The sequence below is a fragment of the Saimiri boliviensis genome, chromosome 3 (genome assembly GCF_048565385.1).
Source record: "Saimiri boliviensis isolate mSaiBol1 chromosome 3, mSaiBol1.pri, whole genome shotgun sequence".
Lineage (NCBI taxonomy): Eukaryota > Metazoa > Chordata > Mammalia > Primates > Cebidae > Saimiri > Saimiri boliviensis.
In genome coordinates, this window is record NC_133451.1 from 17738142 (window position 1) to 17763156 (window position 25015).

The following is a 25015-nucleotide window of genomic DNA, read 5'->3' on the forward strand; positions in this document are numbered from 1 at the left end:
GGGTCTGAAGGCCTGAAAATGAGGATGGGGATGCTGGTACAAGTCCTGGAGTCCAAGAATCAGGAGCTACGATATCTAAGGGCAGAAGAAGAACGTCCCAGCTCAAGAAAAGACAATTTATCTCCCTTTCGTTCTTTCTCTGCCTTTTGTTTTCTTTGGGTCCTCAGTGGATTGGATGATGTCCAGCTACATTGACAAGAAGGATTTTCATTACTCAGTCTACTTATTTAAATACTAAGTTCTCCAGAATCTCCCTCATAAACACACTCAGAGGTAATGTTTTGGCATCTATTGTCCATCTCCTAGCTCAGTCAAGGTAACACATAAAATTAACCATCGCAAGCACTAATCCCATTTGTGAGGGTTTCATAACCTAATTCTGTCTCAAAGACCTCACTTTCTAATACCATTGCATTGGGATTTAGAATTTCAACATATAAATTTTGTGTGGAAAAAATATTCATAACAATAAGGTAATAAGAAATTATTTTTACTATAACTGACAGAATACTGTTAATCCCAGGTTGAATATATATAGCCTTTATAAACCTGTTTTACTAAATCAAGTTGGTAAGGACACACCAATCTGGCTAAAGATCAATGATTAAACTCATACTCTGTTAACATTTTTTGAACTTGCATTTAGTGGGGTAAATTTATTCTGTATTTAAACATAAACTGAATAAAAGTCAAGATGGCCAAGTAGATCCAGGTAGGAAGAGCTTGTCCAGCTGAGAGAGACCAGCACCCTTCAAGCGTATATTTGAAAGGAAGCCATTCAGAGTGGACAGAGAGAGGACACACACCCTGGGGCTGAAAGTTGGAACCCATGGATGGGGTGGTAGAGCACCAAGACTTGTTCCTAGCCCTGAGAGGCTTCAATGGAAGGGATACGTAAAATAAGTGTGGAGCAGCCCACTCTCACCATGGACCACTGGGATCCTAGCTGCTGGAGACCTCATGACCCCCCGCCATGGGGGTCATGACATTTGCGTTCATAGGGAGAACTTCCTGGAGAGTTGGCAGAGACAGAACTCCAGTCTACGTAGTGTCCAGAAGATTTGGCACAGGAATAGCTGCAGTGGAGCATGGACATAAGTGCCCATCCCCTAAGGGCCACCATACTCTTCTAGGTGGCATTAGCATTTGTTAGGTACCAGAAGTGGAAAGAGCAGAGCTGTCTTTTCTGTCAGATGGGGTGAGTCTGATCTGAATGCTTCCCTTTATACAGTCCCTAAGTGGCCACACCTGCTTGCAGCGAGCCTTAGCTGTCCTGCTGAAATGCTTGCCAGTAATCACCACTACAGATTTTTCACCAGGAGTTTCTACCTTTCCATTTGAACTCTTTTTTGGATGACCCCTCATGGTCACACGTTTGCCCTCAGACTTCCCGGACCAGTGTGCATTCTCCTGAAGCTTCTACCTGACACTTTGCCAGAGCACACATGTGTGCACATGTGCCTGTATCATTCCACATCCCTGTTGGTGTTCACTTACCTGCAGCCCTCCCCCACTGCCCTATCATGCACATTTGCCCATGACTCCTTCACTGAAGCACACTCTCCTGTGGCCCACCCTTTGCCATGGCATAGCACTTTTACCAACAGCTCCCATCACAGTACCTGCAGACTGGGAACGCTTCAACCCCTCCAGTGCAGCAGGTGCTTGACCACATGTGACCAGAAGACAAAACTGTGGAACTTCAATGTTAGTGCATGACACTCAGGAGAGCTGAAACTTGGCCCCCTGAAGGCATCCAAAAACAAAGCCAATTTACTAGACCCAACTTATACCAGAGTGAAACCTTTGAAGACATCAAATAAAATGAAAGCAAAAAGCCCCATCCAAAGAACAGCAACTTCAAAGCTTAAAGGAACATTAGCTTACACCAATGAGAAAGAATCAGTGCAAGAATTCTAACAACTCTAAAATCCAGAGTGTCTTCTTACCTCTAAAAAACCCAGGTAGCTTACCAGCACTAATTCTTAAGTAGATTGAAATGACTGAAATGACAAATATGAAATTCAGAATCTGGTTAGCAAAGGAACTCAACAAGATATAGGAGAAGGTTGAAACCCAATTCAAGAAAAACAGTAGCACAATCCAAAAGTTGAAAGATGACATAGCCATGTTAAGAAAGAACCAAATTGAACTTCTAGAAATTAAAAAAAATTGGCTACAAAATTTGTGTAATATAACTGAAAGCATTAACAACAGAATAGACCAAGCTGATGGAAGAATAACAGGGCTTGAAGACTACTGTTTTGAACCAATGCAGGAAGACAAAAAATAAAGAAAAAAGAAGTGAAAAAAATGAAGAAAACATCTGAGAACTATGGAATTATGTAAAGAGGTCAAACCTATGACTCATTGACAGTACCAAAGGAGATGAGAGAGTGAGCAACTTGGAAAAATATTGAGAATATTGTCAACAAAAATTTCCCCAGCTTATGTAGAGAGATCAACATACACATTCAGGAAATTCAGAGACCCCCTATGATATACAGTACAAGATAACCATCCCCAAGACACATACTCATTGCATTTTTCAAGGTCAATGCAAAATTTAAAGAATCTTAACGTTGGCTAGAGAAAAGAAGCAGGTCACATATAAAGGGAACATCATCAGTCTGACAATAGATCTTTTGGTAGAAATCCTACAAGCCAGAAGAAATTGGAGGCCTATATTCAGTTTCATTAAAAGAAATAAATTCATACTAAGAATTTAATATCCAGTCATAGTAAGCTTTATAAGAAAAGGAGAAATAAAGCCCTTTTCAGATAAGAAAATGCTAAGAGAAATTTTTACTGCAAGACCTGCCTTAGAAGAGGTCTTTAAGGTAATGCTAAACATGGAAATGAAAGATCAATACTTGCCATCACAAAAACAAACTTTAGTACACAACTCACCGACACAATAAAGCCACTATAAAATTAAGTCTGCATAACAACCAGCTAATATTATGATGACAAGAGCAAATTCTCACTTGTCAGTATTAACATTAAACAAAAATAAGATAAATGCTCCATGTAAGAGGCATAGAATAGCAAATTGGATAAAGAAGCAAGACTCAGCAGAATGCTGTCAAAAGATTCATCTGACATGCAACAGAACCCAAAGGCTCAAAGTAAATAAGTGGAGAAAAATCTATCAAGTAAATTTAAAACAAAAAAGAGGAAGGATTGCTGTACTTATTTCAGAAAAACAAATATTAAAACAACAATGATCACAAAGGACAAAGAAGGGCATTGCATAATAACAAAGTGTTCAACTAAATAAGATTTAACAATTCTAAATATATATGCATCCAACACAGGAGCAACCATATTTATAAAATAAGTTCTTTGAGACCTACAAAAAGACTTAGATAACAACGCAATAATAGTGGGAAGCTTCAACACTCCACTGACAGTGTTAGACAGATTACCAAAGCAGAAAACTAACAAAGACGTTTGAGAACTAAACTAACACTTGAGCAAATGCACCCAATGGACATCTACAGAATATTCTACTTAAAGTATATTTTTTCACATCTTTACATGGTACATATTCTAAAATTAATCAAGTGTTCAACCATAAAGAAGTTCTCAAGAAATTTTTAAAAATGACATGATACCAACCACACTCTCAGATCACAGTGACATAAAAATAAAAATCAATACCAAGAAGATCTTTCAAAACCATATAGAAATTAAACAACCTGCTCCTGAAAGACTTTTGAGTAAACAATAAAATTAAGGCAGAAATAACAAAAAATAAAACTAATGAAAACAAAGATGCATCATATGAGAATCTCTGGAACACAGTTCAAACAGCAAGAGGAAAGTTTGTAGCACTATATGCCTGTATCAAGAAGGTAGAAAGATCTTATATTAAAAATATAACATCACACCTAAAAGTACCAGAAAAACAGAAGAAAACTTACCTCAATGCTAGCCAAAGAAAAAGATATAACTAAAATCAGAGCTGAGCTGAACAAAATCAGCCAAAAGTTGCTTTTTCAACGAATAAAGAATATTAATAGACTAGTAGCTAGACTAACAAAGAGAAAAAAGAGAGGTGATCCAAGTAAACACAATCAGAAATGACAAAGGCAACATAACCACAGATCCCACAGATATACGAGACCATTATGAACATGTGTATGCACACAAACTAGAAAATGTAAAAAAAAAAAAAAAAAAAAAAAGATAAATTCCTAGAAATACACAACTTTTGAAGATTGAACCAAGAAGAAATTGAAGTCCTAAATAGACTAATAACAAGTTCTGAAATTGAGTCAGTACTAAGTACTCTACCACCCAAGAAAAATCCCTGGACCAGGTGGCTTCACAGCTGAATTCTACTAGACATACAAAAAAGAGCTGGTACTAATCTACTGAAATTATTCCAAAAAGTTGAGGAGAAGAGACTCCTTCCCAACACATTCTTGAGCCCAGGATTATTCTGATACTAAATCCTGGCAAATACAAAACAGGAAAAGAAAACTTCAGGCCAATATCCCTGACGAACTTAGACACAAATCCTCAGCAAAATGCAAGCAAACTGAATTTAGCAGTACATAAAAAAATGAATCCATTACAATTAAGTAAGTAGGCTTTATTCCTTGGATGAAAGTTTGGTTGAACATACACATATCAATAAATGTATTACAATGCAAAACAAAGTTAAAAACAAAAATCATATTATCATCTCAATAGGTGCAGAAAAGGCCTTTGATATACTTCACATCCCTTCGTGTTAAAAAACAAAACCTTAAACAAACTAGGCATTGAAGAAAGATGCTTTAAGACCTAAAACTCTACAAAGCCAAGAAGAATAACTAAAGAAATAGCATTCTGGATATCAGCTTTGGCAAAGATTTCATGACAGTCTCTAAAAGAGAATGCAACAAAAACAAAAGTAGACAAGTTAGAGGTAATTAATCTAAAGAGCTTCTACACAGAAAAAGAAACGTAGCAAGCATACAACCTACAAGAATGGGAGGAAACATTCACAATCTATGCATCCAACAAAGGTCTAATATCCAAAATCTGTAAGAAACTGAAATGAAACTGCAAGAGAAAATCTAGCAACCCATTTAAAAAATGAGCAAAGGACATGAACAGACACTTCTCAAAAAAAGACAAACAAGGAGGTGGGGAGGTGGGAAGAGGTAGCATGGGGAGAAATGACAGATACAGGTGAGGGGAGGGAAGGCAGCAAACCACACTGCCATGTGTGTACCTATGCAACAATCTTGCATGTTCTTCACATGTACCCCCAAACCTAAAATGCAATAAAAAATAAATAAAAATTAAAATTAAAATTAAAAAAGAAAGAAAATGTCAGAAAAAAAAGACAAAGAAGCAGCCAACAAACATATGAAAAAATGTTCCACATTGCTAATCAGTGAAATGTAATTCAAAACCACAATGAGATAGCATTTCATAGCAGTCAGAATGGCTATTATCAAAAAGTCAAAAAAATAACAAATCTTGGCCAAAATGTGGAGCGAAGGGAATGCTTATTCACTGCTAGTGGGAAGTGTAAATTAGTTTAGCTGCTGTGTAAAGCAGTTTGGACATTTATCAAAGAACTTGAACCAGAACTAACATTAGACCAGCAATCTCATTATTGGATATATACCCAAAAGGATATATAAATGGTTCTACCAAAAAGACATATGCACTTGTATGTTCATTGTCACTAGTTACAATAGTACAGAAATGGAATCAAACTGGATGCCCATCAGTGGTGGACTGGTTAATAACAATACTGTGCATACGCACCATAGAATACTACACAGTCATAAAAGAAAACAAAATCATGTCCTTTGCAGCAATATGGATACAGCTGGAGTCCATTATCCTAAGCAAATTAATGCAAGAACAGAAAACCAAATACCACATGTTCTCACTTATAAGGGCCTACTTAATGGGGGAGGATAGGAGAAGGGTGAGGATACTATGCTCACTACCTGGGTAATGAAATCATTTGTACACCCAACCGCAGTGACATGCAGTTTACCCATGTAACAAACCTGCATGTATATTTCCTGAACCTAAGAAAAAGTTGAAGAAAATGCATAAAATATAAACTGTAGTTAAATATCATTTTAAATTTAATTTTATTTAAATTTTATAAATTACAATTTTAATTTCACAAATTATATTTATAAAATAAAATTACTTGATCACACTAAATACACCTTGACAGACAGTAGTTTAGCCTCAGAATTTCTGCTAAAAATCAACAACTCATGAAGATAATAACCATGACAATAATATACTTTCGGATAAGTCTGTACATTATAAAAATTTACCTTTCAAAGCTGTTGAAAGGATGGTTACCACTTTTGCTAATCCATCTTTTTTTTAAATACATAAATATCTCATCTAGCATGATTAAGCTTAATTTTACCTTTTGTGTTTATAAAGCCATGACCCTCAAAATGATGTCACTTTTAAAGAACCTTGGCCCAATCACATGTTAGTGTTGAGTTACAGAAGTCAATTGATGAAGGCATTCAGGAGCTTTGTCTAAGTATCTTCTATACTCCTTATTCTCCAGAGTCCTAGAACTTGCTTTCTTTTATCCTTCTTCCACAGCATCTTTTTATGAACATCACCCTCACATCCCTATTGCCTGAAAATAGTGCAGCCCATCTCAGGGATCAAGGAGGGAAAATAAGTTATAAGGACAGAGCAAGGGCTCTAGACCTTGGTGTATCAATGACTTTATGTATCATATCATTTTATTCTATGTTTTGGCTAATATTTTATTCTGACTACATGCTACATTACTTATGAACTTGTAAGTTCCTGGAATACCTATTTCTAATAGCAAATCTCACCAAGAAATGAAATTTTAATAGAGCCTCACTGAATATTTAGGCTTTCCTGGTCTCTGAAACCACGTGTTAAACCTGCCTCTCACATTATTGTCCAACTGGTCCCACCAGTGAGTGCCAAGGATATAAGGAGAGAAATGAGATGAGATGATGTTAAAATATTTGCTTCTTTGAGCTGCAGTGGTGAGGAAAGCATTAACTTTGAATATGGGCAAGTGGTTGGGAAAAAAATGCCCCATCTGTTTCCCTATGTTTAAAATGGGGGCTAATAATATCTATTCCTCAGGGTTAAAAACAAAAGGCCTGCAATGATGCCTTACGCTCCTTAGGCATACTGTCTACGTGTTGGGCAATGTAGCCTGTATTTCACCTATTAAGGTAACCATTTAATGTGTCCCATTCAAAATCCCATAAACATATAATCTTCAATTTCTGCCTTGAGGTATTTTTCCCACTCTATACTCTAATTGGAATTATAAATTCATTTATATGTCAGGCATAATTCCAAGGCTAAGACATAAGAGCTAAATAAAACAACTTTAATTTTAACTTTATTATTATATAAAAAATTTATTGGTAAATTTCTTGAGGGATAAAGATGTCTTCTAATTGTGATCTTGGTGGAAATCGGAGCAATGTGCTAAGTGATTTTTTAATTATGAGGATGATTATTTTTAGGGGGACAGGGTTATTACCAACATTTGAAGATGGCAACTGATGGAATTTCTCATCTATATGTAATAGTTTATGCATCTTACAACATTACATAAGATTTTCTTTTCTTTATCATTTGTAAAACAGAGACAATACTGACATTGAAGGTTAAGATCATGGGCTTTGGCTCCTATAATGTGCTTTCATTATTTGAGGATTAAGAGATGCTCAATAGGCCAGCCACAGTGGCTCATGCCTGTAATCTCAGCACTTAGAGAGGTCGAGCTGGACAGATTAAAAGGTCAAGAGATAGAGAACATCCTGGCCAACATGATGAAACCCCATCTCTACCAAAAATAGAAAAATTAGCTTGGTGTGGTGGTAGGCACTTGTAATCCCAGCTACTCAGGAGGCTGAGGCAGGAGAATTGCTTGAACCCGGGAGGCAGAAGTTGCAGTAAGCTGAGATTGCACCACTGCACTCCAGTCCGGTGACAGAGTGAGACTCCATCTCAAATAAATAAATAAATAAATAAATAAATAAATAAATAAAAATAAAAAGAGAGAGATACTTGATAACTTAATAACTTAATAGTGAAGTTATTCTCAAAATTGTAAGTCATCCAAATGAAAGTCACTGACTGTTGGGGTAATACACTGTTTTTCCTCAGTATTTTGGGTATTGGTTCCAGGACCCTTGAGGATATCTAAATACTTGGATATTTAAGTCTTTTGTATAAAATAGCCTACTATTTGCATGTAATTTAAAACATATCCTCTCATATACTTTAAAACATCTCCAGATTACATATAATACCTAATACAATGTAAATGCCATTTATATATTTGTTAATAGTGTTTTGTTTTTATTGGTACCTTTGGTACCTTTTTATTATTGTATTTTTATTTTTATTTTTCCCCCCACATATTTTTCATCACCAGTTGGTTGAATATGTGATATGGAAACCATGGATAAGGAGGTTTGACTGTATAAAAATCAATATCTGTGTATATGTGTGCGCACGTGCGTGCGTGTGTGTGTGTGTGTGTGTGTGTGTCTGTCTGTCTGTCTGTCTGTCTTACTCTTGGCTGCCTTCAGGTCCTATGTTAAACTGTCCAAATACTACTTCCCAAATACTACTATTAAAAATTGAGCCCAAACTATACACCTACTCTTGCACATGTAATAATGTGTATATTATAATGAAGATGAAGTATAACTATGAAGAAATAAAAGATTACTTAAATAATATTGACACAATCAGCAAGTTAAACAATGGCCAATGTATTTTCTTGCCTATAGAGAATATTTGTCATTTTTAGCAACTCAACATCTTTTAAAATACTTCCGCTAAATTTTTGAGAATTTCCCACATTATAAATTCTACCTCTCCAAAGTCAGCATTTGGAACTGTCTCCCAGGCTTCCTTGAAGGTAAATTGAAGCACGTGACCTGGGCTTCAAAAAGTACACCTACTAGCTCAAGACTTAGGTCCTAAGTTAATAAATGAATAACTGAGTGCTTCTTGGACTTGATTGCTTCCCCAGGGATGATAACAGGAACAATTGATGTTTTCTGTGTTTCTCATTAATGTCCCTGACTGTTATTTCACCCCTTACAACAAAAGGCCTTTTGGATGAATTAAAGAATTGCATTTTAAAATTTAGATTTTTAAAGCATATGCAAAAATAAAAGTGATTTGCTGTCAAATCTAGTGCAGAAAAGGCATTTTAACGTGAAAATAAATGAAAGCATTCACAAAAGAAAAAACAGTGCAAGAAAATTACACTCTTTTCTGCTTTCTATAAATAACCAACAAATAGAACATACAGTAAATTAATTGGATTATTATGTAATTAACTCATGAAGACGTAAGACAACACAAAAATTGAATTAGTGAGGAGCTTAAGATAAATTACAAAGGGATGAGATAAAATGATTTACAAACATAAATACAAGTGAATAATAACTACTTGAGTAAAATGCTCTAACTCTAAGGATATAAAAATTAAATTGCAGCCATGATGTAATATAATTTATTACCTGTCAAATTAGTAACATTATTCTTTTAAATAGTCACACCTGGTACAATAATAGAAGACCGATATATACTGCAGGAAAGAGTACAAATTAATACACCAATTTTAGGAAATATTTTGGAAATACATATAAAATATTAGTATTTTATGACCTTTCAGCTCTCCTTCGAGGAATATTTTGTTAAGAAAATAATCAAAAATATCCACAAAGATTTATACTTATTGGAGCACTGAAATCACCTAAATATTCAACTATAAAAAAGCTTGAGTACCTTATAGATGATTCATATAAGTGAATATTTAAAAATTGTTAAAAATGCTTCTGAGGAGTTTTCAATAGGATGAAAAAGTAGATATAATGGAAATGCATAAAATACACAAAATCTGAGCTCAATTGCTCAAAACACAGAGGAACAATATATGAAGAATAACAGCAATAAATTCCTCAGGGGATAATTTGGCATTTTTTTCTGATTCTTGTTTGTGTATTCACACTTTCAAATTATTTTTTGTAATTAGAAGAAAAAGTTCTCTAAAATTAATTATCCCCACAAGAACAACTGGTTGGACAAAATCTGGTTTAAAAATAAAGTATTAAATTAAATAGTCCTTGTCAGGAACAATTTGTTCAGTGAAAAAATAAGGTTTTTACTTTTCTGTGGCTGAGATTACTTACTTTAAACAATGCTTTTATCTTGCTTCCGGCTTAAAATTCTCATTGGTCCCCTGTTTCTTATATCATTAAGCATAAATTATTTTGACTGCTTTTCACGGGTTTTCTAATTTTGTTCAATTCAAAATTATTCCCCATTACTTTGCCTTCTTCTTGTCTGGACTCCAACGTGTATTGTAATCACCCTTGAAACTTCACAATTGCTCGAAATGCACGCATCCATACATACATATCCTTGGACTGCCTGCTCACCAGTCTGTGCAGAAGACTTGGAGATCTTGGAGAATGAAAGTGGATTATCATAAGCTTAACCAGCGGTGACTCCAGTTGCAGCTGCTTTAACTAGATGTGTTTTCAGTGCTTGAGCAAATTAATATACTTCTGATACTTGGTATGCAACCACTGATTTGGCAAATACTGTTTTTTTTTCACTCCTGTCCAAAAGGCCCACCAGAAGCAATTTGCCTTCAACTGGCAAGAGCAGTCCTACCTCAGGGGTATATCTGTTCTCTGGCTTTGTGTCATAATCTTGTTCAAAGAGATCCTGATTGCTTTTTGCTTCTACAAGATATCACACTGGTCATTGATGACATTATGCAAATTGGATCCAGTGAGCAAGAAGTGGCAAATATGCTGGATTTATTGGTGAGACATTTGTGTGTCAGAGGATGGGAAATAAATTTGATTAAAATTCAAGGACCTTCTACCTCAGTAAAATTTCCAGGGTTCCAGGGGCATGGGGCCTGTTGAGATGTTCCTTCTGAAGGATAAGTTGCTGCATTTGGCCCCTCCTACAACCAAGAAAGAAGTACAATGCTTAGTGGGCCTATTTGGATTTTGGAGGCAACACGTTCCTCATTTAGCTGTGTTACTCCTGCCCATTTATTGAGTGACCTAAAAGGGTGCCAGTTTTGAGTGGGGTACAAATAGGAGAAGGTTCTGCAACAGGTTGAGGCTGTTATGCAAGCTGCTCTGCCACTCAGCCTCTATGACCCGGCAGATCCAGTGGTGCTTGAGGTGTCAGTGGTGGATAGGGATGCTATTTGGAGCATCTGGGAGGCCCCCATAGGCGAATCATAGCAGAGGCCTCTAGGATTTTGGAGCAAGGCCCTGCCATCTTCTGCAGATAACTGCTCTTCGTTTGAGAGACAGCGCTTGACCTATTACTGGGCTTTAGTGGAAACTGAACATTTGACTATGGGTCATCAGGTCACCATGGGACCTGAACTGCCTTTTATGAATTGGGTACTTTCTGACCCATCTAGCCATAAAGTGGGTCCTGCACAGCAGCATTCCATCATCAAATGGAAGTGGAGTATATGTGATTGGGCTCGAGCAGATCCTGAAGGCACAGGTAAGTTACATGAGGAAGTGGCTCAAATCCTCAAGGTCTTCACTCCTACTGCCCTGCCTTCTCTCTTCCAGCCTGCACCTCTGGACTTATGGGGTGGTCTCTATGATCCATTGACAGAAGAGAAATCTAGGGCTTGGTTCACAGATGGTTATGCACAGTATGGAGGCACCACTGAAAGTAGACAGCTGCAGCACTACAGCCCCCTTCTAGGACATCCCTGAAGGTCAGTGGTGAAGGGAAATCTTTCCAGTGGGTGGAACTTCTAGCAGTGCACCTGGCTATGCATTTTGCCTGGTAGGAATAATGGGCAGATATACTGATTCATGGGCTGTAGCTAATGGTTTGGCTAGATGGTCAGGGACTTGGAAAAATAATGATTAAAAAATTGCTGACAAAAATTTGGGAAGAGGTACCAATGGGTGATCTCAGCAGAGGAGGATTTTAATAATCAAATTGATAGAATGACCTCTTCTGTGGATACCACTTAGCCTCTTTACCCAGCCACCTCTGTCATTGCCCTATGTGCCCATGAGCAAAGGGGAATGGAGGTTACCCATGGGCTCAGCAACATGGACTTTCGCTCACAAAGGCTGACCAGGCTATGGCCATTGTTGAGTGCCCAATTTGCCAGCAGCAGAGACCAACACTGAGCCTTCAACATGGCACCATTCCTTATGGTGATCAGCCAGCTACTTAACGGCAGATTGATTATACTGGACCTCTTCTATCATGGAAAGGGCAGCAGTTTGCCCTCACTGGAATAGACATTTACTCTGGATATGGGTTTGCTTATTCTGCATGTAACGTTTCTGCCAAAACTACCATCTGTGGACTCATGGAATGCCTTATCCACCATCATGGTATTCCATGCAGCATTGCCTGTGACCAAGACACTCATTTTATGGCTAAAGAAGTGAGGCAGTGGGCTCATGTTCATGGAATTCACTTGTCTTACCATGTTTTCTATCATCCTGAAGGAGCTGGACTGATAGAACTGTGGAAGAATGGCCTTTTGAAGTCACAATTACAATGCCAACTAGGTGATAATACTTTGCAGGCCTGGGCCAAAGTTCTCCTGAAGGCCTTGTTGGCTCTGAATCAGCGTACAATATATAGTACTGTTTCTCCCATAGCCAGGATTCACAGGTACAGGAATCAAGGAGTAAAAGTGGAATTGGCACCACTCACTATCACCCCTAGTGATCCACTTGCAAAATTTTTGCTTCCTTTTCCTGCAATGTTGCATTCTGCTGGCTTAGAGGTATTAGTTCCAGAGGGAGGAACTCTGTCACCAGGAGACACAACAATGGTTCCATTAAACTGGAAGTTATGATTGCCATCTGGACACTTTGGGCTCCTCCTATCTTTAAGTCAACATGCTAAGAAGGGAGTTACAGTGTTGGTTGGGATGATTGACCTGCAGTGTCACGATGAAATCAGTGTGCTACTCCATAATACAGGTAAGGAAGAATATGCACAGAATACAGGAGATCCCTTGGGGTGTTCTTAGTATTACTATGCCCTGTGATTAAGGTCAATGGGAAACTACACTAGCCCAATCCAGGCAGGACTACAAATGCCCCAGACCCTTCAGGAATGAAGTTTTGGGTCACGCCACCATGAAAAAAAACCATGACCTGCTGAGGTGCTTGCTGAAGGCAAAGGGAATGCAGAATGTATAGTAGAAGAAGTTGCAGAAATGAGGCCTGTAATTGTCACAAGTATTTCCTCCTTCTTTTGTTAAAAACATATTTGTGTGTGTGTACACTTGTACTAAGAAAATATCTTCATTTTTCCTTTTTCCTTTATCATGCGACATAAGATTTATTGACTTCATATGAGTCTTTAAGTGTTGCTAACCTTATATAATAGCATTTGCATTGGGAATTGGTGCATCTCTGGTTGCATAAAAGATAGTCATATTATGTTAGGTGTAACTATGCCCTTATTATTGTCTTTATTTGAAGATTACATATGATCTCAGGGGATGTGTATGGTTTCAAGTTGACAAGGGTTGGACTTGTGATGATTAATACTGAGTGCCATCTTGATTGGATTGAAGGATGCAAAGCATTGATCCTGGATGTGTCTGTGGAAGTGTTGCCAAAGGAGATTAACATTTGAGACAGTGGACTGGAAAAGGCAGATTCACCCTTAGTCTAGGTGGGCACAGTCTAATCAGCTTCCAGTGTGATCAAAATAAAAAGGAGGCAGAAGAACATGGAAAGGCTAGACTGGCTTAGCCTCTCAGCCTGTCTTTCTCCTGTGCTAGGTGCTTCCTGCCCTGGAACATCAGATGTCAAGTTTCTCAGCTTTGGGACTAGAACTGATTTCCTTGCTCCTCAACTTGCAGATGGCCTAGATTATTGTGGAACCTTGTGATCATATGAGTTAATACTTAATACTTAATAAACTCATATATACATCCTATTAGTTCTGTCCCTCTAGGGAATCCTGACCATACACCTTTCCATAGCTTCTGGTGATAGCTGGAAAATTCCTACTTTACTTGGCTTAAGGCTGCATCACTCGCAATATCTGATTTCTCTGCTTATAAGAAAAGAGACACTAGAAAACAGACTCACAGGGAGAAAGCCATGTAATGACAGAGGCAGATACGCAGTAATACTGGATCAGAGTCCACTCTAACTCAGTATGACCTCATATTAATTCAATTATATCTTTAATGTCTTTATTTCCAAATAAGATCCCATTCATGGATACTGAATATCAGGACTTGAACATATCTTTTTGAGGAATGCTATTCAAAGCACCACAAAGGTATTCCTTTCTCCCTTTAGTCTCTGATCCAATAAGACCAATGTAACAGATCCTATCATCCTACTAATGAGTGTAGAGAAATTTTCTTTATTGACTGAAATGTGACCCCACCCCTCGGAAAGGTTACAACACATTGCATTAAGAACCAAAAAGCCACTGCTTTGGCATTGAATGTGCGTTCCTTGCTTGCTTGTATGCTGCCCTTCTAGTCCCTTTCTTTGCCTCATCTTTGCATAAAGTATGTAGGGTGCAACATTTTGACAGAATAATGTAATTACCTCTGTTTCTTTCTTCCTTTTTTTTTTTTTAGATGGAGTCTCACTGTGTTGCCCAGGCTGGAATGCAGTGGCATGATCTTGGCTCACTGCTACCTCCACCTCCTGGGTTCAAGAGATTCTCTTGCCTCAGCCTCCCCAGTTACTGGGATTACAGGCATGTGCCATCATGTCCAGCTAATGTTTGTATTTTCAGTAGACCCAGGGTTTCACCATGTTGGCCTGGCTGGTCTCAAACTCCTGACCTCAGGTGATACATCTGCCTTGGCCTACCAAAGTGCTAGGATAACAGACATGAGCCACTGCACCCGTATGCCACCTGTGTCAAACCTCTTCTTATATTTCTTTTCTCATATCCAACTTACATGTCTGTGTATCAATCTTCAGGATTATGTAAAATGTAGAGTCATTCTGATAGTTCATAATATTCTAAATTTCCTAAACTAACTTTTAAAAATAATATATGAATTATTAGTTCAGGGAAGTGTTAATTTTAATAATATTTTTTATAGTATAAAAAAGAGTGCTCCATAAACAAATAAATTTAGTGAATGTGGTATGCTAAAGTTCCTTTTTCAAATTCCCAAGTTTTTTAGACTACTTAAGTTTATGAGAATTCTCACAAACAAACAAAAGCAAACAAACAAAACATGTTTAGCTTGGTTAAAGACAGCATTTCTGAAAAGTATTTACTAATAAGACACATAGAGAGGAGCCACATTGTAAAGCTTTTTTTATAGCCTCTGTCTAGGAAAGAAAATAAAATTGTTAGCATTTTGGTTTGTCTCTCCACGCAGAAGGATTTTCTAAATTAGTTCTATGATCCAAACAAATTAGAGCCAATGATGAGAGCCTCAGACAGTGGCACTGGTTTCAGTGGGAAGAACATCACTTTTCAGAATGTATTTTAGTAAATATGCTAAACATGTGGGTTCCTGTGACATATTTATTATTGATTGATACTACAATTTTAGGTTTAGAATATATCAACTGCAAAAGTATTAGAAAAATAATGGAAATTTGTGTGGAACATTTACAAAATAATATCCATTATTAAAGGGAGAAATTAGAAACAAATAAAAAAATCAATTTTAAAATTAACTAAAATATAAACTAAAGTTTAGAAATAGAGGTAACATTATGGCCTCCAGGGCCATTTATGTTCTTGCAAAGGACACAATCTCATTCTTTATTATGGCTGCATAGTATTACATGCTGTGTAGGTTCCACATTTCCCTTACCCAGTCAATCATTAATGGGCATTTAGGTTGATTCCAGGTCTTTGCTATTGTGTCTAGTGCTGTGATGAACATATGCATAGATGTGTCTTTATAACCTTAGCAAATTCACACAGGAACAGAAAACCAAATACCACATGTTCTCACAAGTTGGAGCTAAATGATGGTTTTGGAGAGCAGAGAGTGGGATGAGGGAGAGGATCAGGAAAAATAACTAATGGGTACAAGGCTTAATACCTGGGTGATGAAATAATCTGTATAATAAACCCCCATTACACAAGTTGATCTGTGTAACAAACTTGCACTTGTACCCCTGAACTTAAAATAAAATTTAAAAATATGTATAGGTAACATTATTAAATAACAAAGCCTGAGAGCCAAAAAAGAATAATAAATCCAACCTATCATTGTCAACCTGTTTTTGCTTCTATGAGTAAAATCAGAGATTACTTATTTTAATATGTCATAAAAAAGTGAATACACGGCAGTGAATTAAATCGTCTAACTTACTCAAGACCAGCATGCATTCCTTTCCTTTCAATGGTCTTTTCTAATACTATGCTCCTTTTAAGTTTCTTTTCTCTCTTTAAAAAAGGAAAAAAATTTTCCCCTTGCAATGAATTTTAGGTTCATTCATGTAGATACAAATTAAAGTAGAAAATTATGAAATTTGGCAACTTTAAAATGTACTATATTTATATGTAACTCTTATTCTAAATGATACCAAAAAGGCTAAATTGGAAGTTTCAAGTGTGCATGAAATTTCCTATATTTTTAATGTGTATGATGAATTTAATTCTTCTTGAATACTGAAGTCTGACAATTGCTATAAAAAAAATGTGGGTTCCAGAATCACACTGCCTGAGTTTAAATTATTTCTGCAGAATAACAAGTTACGTCCATTTGTACAAATCACTTATCTTTCTGACTCAGTTTTCTCATTTATAAAATGATTATAATGGCAATAATACCTACTTATGACATCATTAAAGAGATGGTTTAATCTATGCAAAATGCCCAGCAGTCTTCAGCACACATTTCAGTCTAAACTTGAAGACTATTTCTCTCGATCTTTCTCATTACACACACACACACACACACACACACACACAAACACAAACACACACACACCATTATTGAGTTTAAAATTGTATTAAATGGTGAACATTTTCATCATTGTTCCTTCTTAGAGTTCAAAAGTTTTCTTTTCCTTTCTTTTTTCTTTTTTATTGTACTTTAGGTTCTGGGTTACATGTGCAGATCATGCAGGATTGTTGCATAGGTACCTACATGGCAAGGTGGTTTGCTGCCTCCATCCCCCCATCACCTATATCTGGCATTTCTCCCCATGTTATTCCTCCCCAACCTCCATACTCCCTCCAGTCCCTTCCTTAGTTCCCGCCTCCACAACAGACCCCAGTGTGATGCTCTCTTTCCTGTGCTCATGTGTTCTCATTGTTCAACACCCACCTATGAGCAAGAACATGTAGTATCTGGTTTTCTGTTCTTGTGTCGGTTTGCTGAGAATGATGGTTTCCAGATTCATCCATGTCCCTTCAAAGAACATGAACTCATCCATTCTTATGGTTGAGTAGTATTCAATGTTGTATATGTGCCACATTTTCTTTGTCCAGTCTATCACTGGTTTTGAAAAGTACACTATGTTGGGAGTTAGGCTATTGGAGCTCTGGATTCAGTTATGGGACTACTCCTCTGAGGAGCCTAATGCAAATCAATTATCTTTTCAGGGTTCTATTTGCTTTACCTGTAAAATGCACACAAGATGCAAAAGGTCTTTTCCAGTCCCTAAATTTAAAAATCTACTTAAAATATTCAACTAGTTTCATTATAATTGGTATCTTGTTGTCATGAATATACACTTCCTCTATTTTCACACACTGCATACCACTTCTCCACATTGCAGTAGATTTTATATTCTGTTAGTTGCCACAGAAGTCTACAACATGGGTCACATTAAGATGATCTTACAGGATGTCTAAAAGACTTCAAGGAAAGCACTGAAATGTTTAAAATATATTTACTACACATTCTATACTCATTTCACTGGGGACTTAGAGATCAGGCAGCCTAATGTAGGGTAAGAAATAAACCCCGATTCACCGGACCCAAATAGAGGTCTTGGTTCCATCACTTTTCATTTGCTCAAGTTCTTTCATTCTCAGGTTTTTATCTGTTTGATGGTGTCTCTGTCTTCATAGAATTGTTATAATACCTATAACGAATTTATTTAAAAAATGCCTGTTATATAGTAGATGCCAAACACATGTGTGTTTTTATTGTTGCCAGGTCATCTAATAGTTTTGCAGATGAGAAACTTGAGATCACAGAAATAATTCATGATAGAGCTGTGAATAAATTAAGGTTTTGAGTCTGATTATTCCTCCTTTTCTGTAACAATTGTATTTCAGAAAGAATGACTGTAAAAACAATCTTAGTTGCTTTAGTCATCCAATTTGATTAATCCCTCGAAAGCCCAAAATCACTTTGGATTAGTTTTCAAAGTGAATTAATATTTTGAAGCAAAATCTTCAAATGCAGTGTTTTTTTTTCCAGTAGGTATGACATAACAGAAGATTTCTATGTAGATGAAATAATAAAAATAATTTAAATTAGTTTAATTCCAAAGATATTTATTAATTATGTAAAATATAAATGACAAAAAATGTAGAAATATTTATTCTAGAACTTGTTAGAGGAAAATCTGTCACCTACTTGACTTTATTTTTCCATAAGGAGATTCTTGGCTGGACCTCATCATGGGTGCATTTATTCATAAAATAATATTTACTTAAAACTTTCTGTATTTCAGACACTACGCTAGATGAAGAGAAGAGATTGGTGAAATCTGTTTTCATGAATTTAATATGGAGGACACCAAATTATGGCCTCAGTCCAAATCTGGCCTTCTAACTGTTTTTGAAAATAAAGTTTTCGGTTTGTTTGTTTGTTTGTTTGTTTGTTTGTTTGTTTTGAGACAGAGTTCCACTCCTGTTGCCCAGGCTGGAGTGCAATGACGTGATCTCCGCTCACTGCAACCTCCATCTGCCAATTCAGATGATTCTCCTGCCTCAGCCTCCTGAGTAGCTGAGATTGCAGGCATGCACCAACATGCCTGGCTAATTTTGTATTTTTAGTAGAGACGAGGCTTTTCCATGTTGATCAAGCTGGTCTCAAACTCAGGACCTCAGATGATCCGCGCACCTCGGCCTCCCAAAGTGCTGGAATTACAGGCGTGAACCACCGTGCCCAGCCTGAAAATAAAGTTTTATTGGAATATAGTCATGCTAATTCAGCTCTGATTTTCCTATGGCTACTTTTACACTATAATGGTGGAGTTGAGAAGTTGAAGCAGAGACCCTATGGACATCAAAGCCTAAAATATTTGCCATTATGCCTTTATAGAAAATACTCATCAATTCACGATTTAGTAAGATGATCTATCCAATAAACAAGTAAACAAACAGAATAATTTCAGGTACTGTAAATAAAATAGATCAGGATTGTATAATAGTGGCCAGGAAACTACTTTGTGTTTGTAAAGTTACTTTGAAATATATGAATGATTATACAAAGTAGTAAGAGGAGTACTTTGTATTTGGATTGTTATTCAATGTCTTTCTAAAGTGGTGACCTTTGAACTGAGACTAGAATGATAAGAAGCTAAGAATCATGTAAAAATCAGGTAGCAAATTGTTTCAGTACCAACAAGTACAAAAGATTGATCAAGAACTACAGTGTCTAGAGTGAGGTGAAGCGTGGTAAAAGAAGATTAGAGATCAGGCAGGGGCTGAATCACATGGGCTTCTACTTGAAGAAATATTTGACCTGGAAAAGTGAAGAAAATTTGACATATTAGATCATATTAGATCATTAGATCATGGGCTCCTACTTGAAGAGTAGCATTTGATCTGGAAAAGTGAAGAAAACTTGACATATTAGATCATTTTTTAATTGGTTCAAAATAAAGCTTGGTGTTCACATGTGACCTCTTCTCTATTTTTTCTTCCTCTCTTACACCTATTGCAAGGGTGTAGATCAAGGTCACCTTTTCCTTTAGGGATAGAAGTTTACATAATTTTGTTTTTCTCGTAATTCTCCTTTGTCACTGGGTAGACAACTCTGGGTGCTCCAGGACCACAATCTTAGGTTCTCAGAGGGAGAGAGACAGCCATGCCTCATTCTCCAGAGATTTTATCAGTAATAAAGTTTATCGGGAATAAAGCACTGTTTCATTGGTGATTTGGCTTATTGTATGCTCCTCAATGACTACAACCAAGAGAGAGAAGGAAAGAGGATGAATTAGCCTCATAGCCAGATTTCTTTCAGTTAAGTGTAATGGTTTTGATATCATGATATAGAGTCCAGAGAAAACTTAAATGAACAAAACACAATTTACACACAGAATAAATAAACCAGCTAGGCAATAAACAATCTAAATCAGATTCTAAAGCACAAATGAAATCTTGCTGTTTTCTGCATTTTACACTGTAATTGGCCATGTAAGCCAGGGGTAAATGAGCAAAGAATTATTAAAATGCAAAGCACTGTATAGGTAACCACAACTATTCTAACTGAAAGGATCTCTGTTAAGAAAGAGTACAGAAAAGGGCATACCTATGAGGTTGACAAAGTTGCAAGAATCTTCCAACTATTTCTCCTAATAACCCTTAGGGAATGCTTCACTGACAGTATCCTTAGATTAATCTAGCTTTCTTATATAGCACTTTTAAGTTCCTTTACTCATATACTCATCATGAAATCTCTATTGCTATTCATTGTTATCATTGCTAGTATTAATATTGATAGATAAATATTATTATTATTAATTTATACAATTGTATTTAGTGGCAGAGCTGAGATGTCAATCAAACCATATGAATCTAGAGTCTATGCATTTAAGATGTGGTACTCACAGCACTACTGGAGGTTGCTACCAAGTGGGTTTTGCAATCACATGGAACTAGATTCAAATCTGAGATCTGTTTCTCACAGGCTGCATGGTATGAAACACCTTAGCTATGAAATCTCATTTCTACATCTTTAAGTTGAGGATACAATACATAATTCATCATTTACAGTATTAAATGAGTTAAAATTAGGAGAATGTCTAATAAGCACCTCACCTCTCCCCAGCATAGATAATCTATCAGGCAAAATCATTCACATAATTGCTGCATTTAAATAGCAATAAAGTAAACTCTGGTGTTTCTGCATGACACTTCACCTTAAAAAAGTAACATGCTAACAATTGCTTGGCTAAATTTAGATATCTAAAATGTAACTGATACATTCTGTTTGTAAAATAAAAATGGAAATTCTATTAATTATAGACACAGGAATTGAGAACCCATGCAAGTTAATTTATCAGGGCTCTAATATTCATGTGGATTGCAGCAGGAGCTTTACATTGTTGTTAGGAGTCACACATGTGCTTCTGTGAATGACACAGAAGACTTTTAGAGCCTAGACCCAAGTACGGAGTTATTATACAACCAGGGTGTAAGCAGTTTATTCTATCTTGTGGATTCTCCTTTTATGTAGTGAATACTTTTGCAGGTTTTATGTAGATCCAAGTTAAAGAAATACAAACAGTTATATTTAAGAAACTCATACTTGTTGAGCCAGTGTATTATTTGAGGTCACTACTCTGTGTCTGGAGTGAGGTCAAATAAACAGCATCCCTTAGAAACACAGGGTAAGCCGGGGCCTGTTTTTGCTTGAATATTTCACATTTCCTTTATATTGGAGTACTAGCTAAAATCAGGATGAAAGCTCAGCCTCCCATGATAATTTTTTTTATTATAAGAAAGTTTTATAGTGGCTATCATTTATTTAGCTAGATAATTCCATAGTTTATCCCAGATAATTTCCTAGTTCTTTTAGATTTGTTTTCATTTCTTTCAAGAAGCCTATGGGATATTATTAAGGGACATAAGATTCATCAGGACATTAAATAACTTGCAAAGATTATACATCTGGAACTGAAGGAGCCGAGTTTGGAGTTTAGGTTTTTTTGGTTCCAAAGATCTACCTTTTTCTCTATGCCTTTCTTTCTCATACTTAAAGCTGATTAATAAAAAAGCTTTCAATCTCCTCGCATAAACGTAGTTATCAAGAAGATGTTATTTGTTTCCACTATGGTCTAATGATTCTTTTTATACCACAATTTGAGGTGAATAAAAGTAATTCAATTAGAACATATGCTTCGAACTTTCTGTCCCCTGCTTCCATCAGAAAGCATTCTTGTCCCACACCAATTGAGAAGCTAATAGTAGAAAGTTTAATACTTTAGTTGCATCTTTGTAAGATCAAAATGTCTTGTTTCTTCAATCACAATTTCCGTCAGTCAATAGAAAAAAAAGTATCTAAGACCACTATTTGTCTTACATGAATTGGAGGTCATAAATTATAAATACTAAAATATTTAGTATTCAACTAAATATTTTCTCAACCAGATCATTTCAAATTTTTTCACCTCGTGTCTAAACAGATTATTACTCTGAGTTCTACAAGTCAGGTGAAAGCTTTGACCTGGAAGAAAGAGTATAGTAATATAGGCCCAAAATTTATTTTATTACCAAAGTTAATTTCTTTTGTCTGGTTTTCTGAAGTGGAGAGAAATCTTTGGAGTGTTCACTATTGACATTTATTTAACATGATTCTTCATTTGTGATTTGGCACCTCTCTTGTATACATGGAGACTTTTTTTAAATTTCCATAAAGGAGAAAAAAGGTGAATAGTTTGGAAAAGTGGGTAACAGAAAAACCACCTGTACTATTTAAATTAAAAATGCTAAATTCTATGTCTATTTTTAAAACTATGCAAATGGAAAAACATGTGGTCTAATTTTATTCATTCACTGTGGAAATTTTCATGAATTGAGATTCTGAACATAAAAACACACAATACAGTTCGCCTGGTATAAGTTGCGATTTGTGCTTGTAAAGTGGATATATCACAGCAGCACCCACCTTGAACCATTCAGAGTCTGACTCATGTACAGAGTTGCAATCCATACCCATGAAGGTTCAGCTTCTAAAACAACACTGTGATGGAGAGAGGAATGCTTTGAAGGCGGTTGTGAAAATTCTAGTGAACATCTGGGGAGTTTCGACTGGCCAAATTTTATTTTTGCTCCTCTACTTTTTCCACTGAAGAACTCACCTTTCCATTCTACAAAGTCTTGCTGGAATTGTCAATCAAGATGCCACTTTTCCCTGGCAAATGTATTACATGAGTTCAACCTCTGGTTAGTTACTATACCTCCCAAAAAGTGCATTTTGAGCCATGTGACTACAAAATGCATGCCATAGGCAGCTCTCTTAGGAAAATTCATTATTTCCTGCCATGCCCACTTAAGGACTCCTCTAATGAATGTTTTTCCACCTTTCCTTTGATTCTGTGAGACACTTCAAATTCTTAGTGAAGTATATGCAGACTCTCCATTTTTCCTTCTCTCTTTCACTTTGATTACACAGATTTATTTTGTTACTTGTAATCAAAAAACACTAAGTGCATAAATTTTAAGAAATTTCACTTTAAAATAAAAAACAGCACATTAAATAAAAACTACAATACTACTGTTTTGTAGATTTGAAATAGTAACAGCATAGTGGTCATATTTATTTCCCTTTTTCATTCCTCAGTCCTTAGACAAATTTCAACGTATTTTTTTCTCTAACAATTTCAGCAAGATAGGCTTCAGTGATAGCCAAGAATAATGCTGAGTTTTCAGGTTTTGGAAGAGAGGATAGTAAAATACAGGTGGAAGGGTGCTAGATGATAACTTATCTGGCTGCTTTTAAAGTGTAGATTAAAGAAGATAGTTACATATAAATTTATTTTGCTTTGTTGTAGCTGATATGAATAAACACCTTTGTCCTTTATACTTGGCCTTCTGTTAGATGATTTAATACCTAACATTTTCAATTTTATAATTAAATAAGTTGCCACCATGGTCTGTGATTATTCTCACAGTTGTAGAAAAGACAGATAAAAAAACAAATTCCCACATGGAAGAATTTCATTCAAGTGGAAATTGAGAAGAGGTTTCTCCATGTATTTCTGGTCTGAAATGCAATTTTTAACCAATTAAATAAAATTTCAAAGCCATATTTATTGAGCTTCCTATTCTGTATTTCACTGATAGAAGTGGGTTCTAGGTGGATTGCGAGGGAATCTTTTACTCTCATTGTTTCCCATCTGGGATACTTTTGTCCATTTCTCACTATAAGCAATCAGAATTCACATGGTACATGGATTTCCTGTTATGGAGGGGAAAAGGTTTAATAGCCAAAGATAACTGAAGATTGATCTCTCTTCCACCTGCTCCAAACAGGAATCCATGATTACATAATGTTAGACCTTATTACACCAGTGGGGGCTTTACATTTTAGCATACAGATAGAAGTTTATTTGGGTAGCAAATTCTTAACTTTTGATATTCATAGGACACTTATTTTTGCCAAGCTACTAATTTTACTCTTACAACAATCTTGAGAATCAGATTCTTATTTGATTTTATTCGAGAAATAAAGAAACCAAGGCTAACAATTTCAGTGAGAGGCACTAAGCTCCCTGAGATAGGAAATGTAGGAACTCAAATGAAAATCCTGGGTGTGTGGCACTAGAACCCACATTCTTTCCATTACACCACACTACCTTTCCAAATTCCTCTCAGAGCAGGCTGGCTCATACAACCTGTCAGCAGCACAGATCTCCAGATCTCTTTCTATTCATTCCAGTCAAGTACCCCCTTTACTAGTTTCAATTTATTGTAGAGATGAAAATAAAGCAGACTTTTGTTTTGGAGATTTTTAGCTAAAATTGTTCTACTCCTTTTTAAAATTTAATTTGTTTCAGATGAGAGAATACAAATACACATATACCACACCGCCAGTCTTCAAAATAACACAAACCACTGAGTTAGTCCATTTTTATACTGCTGATAAAGACATACTCAAGACTGGGAAAAGGAGGTTTAATTTGACTTATAGTTCCTACAGTTCCACGTGGCTGGGGAGGTCCCATAATCATGGTGGAAGACAAAAGGCACTTCTTACATGGTGGCAGCAAGACCGAATGAGGAAGAAGCAAGAGTGGAAATCCCTGATAAACCCATCAGATCTTGTGAGACTTATTAACTA